We start from the raw sequence: 1,407 nt of genomic DNA on the forward strand, positions 1-1,407 counted from the left end.
TTTTCGTATGTCCGACGTCACCCATAGGACGTGAAATAATAGCAAGAATTTGTCGCAGCAGAAAAGAAATCCTAATGCCGTACATTCACCACAGGAGCAAAAGTTTTACTGATTTGCCTCCTACAATCCTGTTGTTAGTGCTGGCCTGTTAGATCGGCTCATCCACCATCTACAGGTATTACCGCGGTTGGTGCATACACAGGCCAGTGACCTTTCGGGGCCCCTAAGGTAATGAAATTATGGAGCCCTCTTTAAACAGAGCCACTCGTTTAATACGGACTAAGACTTACAGCTAGGGCCCCAAGCTGGGGTCGCTAATCTCAAATAGGCCTCATGTAAGTGCCATTTATCTCATTTAAAAGGCCTCAAACAAGGGCTCCAACGACAAAAAGGGTCCTGTATTGAAAATTGGGCTTTCAGACTCCCGTGCCTCCCTTCTCAAATTGAAATTCTACTTTAGTGTAAATTAATTACCTGGCAGTATGAGATTGATATCGTATAATCCTTTTTTCCATATATATATATATATATGTTAATCTATTGAAAATCTTTTAGCAAGGCTCCTTAAGCTTTGGGGTCTCCACACCCCAGACTGCAGCCTATGCTAGGATACTCCAGCCCTACATCCTTAGCGTCTCTTACATCGAAGAGGATTCCAATAAATTAATTTCAGCAACGTCCAGGATGCGTTTGCCATGTCCATAGTGGTCACATTTAACACTAGAAAAGGAAAGGTTGCATGGGTCCCAGCTTTTGGTGGACCCATAGCTTTCTGCCTAATCAGCATAATGCGGCACTGAGCACACATGCATACGCACATACACGCAGACAGCATAACATAGGAATGTCGAGTATGGCAAGAAGAGATGGATAGTCAGGTAAAGCAACAATCAGACGCATGTATATACGTACGAGTATAAGTATATGTGGAGATACGAATGTGACAAACATGTAAAATTATATAATTATGTATAATATAGTAATATGATGTAGATATAGATGGATTACATATACATGGTATATATCTGTATATATATATCATGTATATATGTATAGAATATATATATGTGTGCACACGTACAGTATATACATACATACATACATACATACATACATACATATATATATATATATGCATATACATATATATATACATATATATGTATATATATGTATATATATGAGTATATATATGTATATATATATATTCTATACATATATACAAATGGTATATATACAAACACAGACACATAAATATGTACCATGCAATCGAGCTATATCAATATCATATTACTATATTCTACATAATTATATCTTACATGTACAGTAATATATCTATATCTATCTATCTATCTATCTATCTATCTATCTATATATGTATATATGTATATACATATATATATAAAC

The sequence above is a fragment of the Penaeus vannamei genome, chromosome 25, assembly GCF_042767895.1.
Source record: "Penaeus vannamei isolate JL-2024 chromosome 25, ASM4276789v1, whole genome shotgun sequence".
In the NCBI taxonomy this organism is placed as follows: domain Eukaryota; kingdom Metazoa; phylum Arthropoda; class Malacostraca; order Decapoda; family Penaeidae; genus Penaeus; species Penaeus vannamei.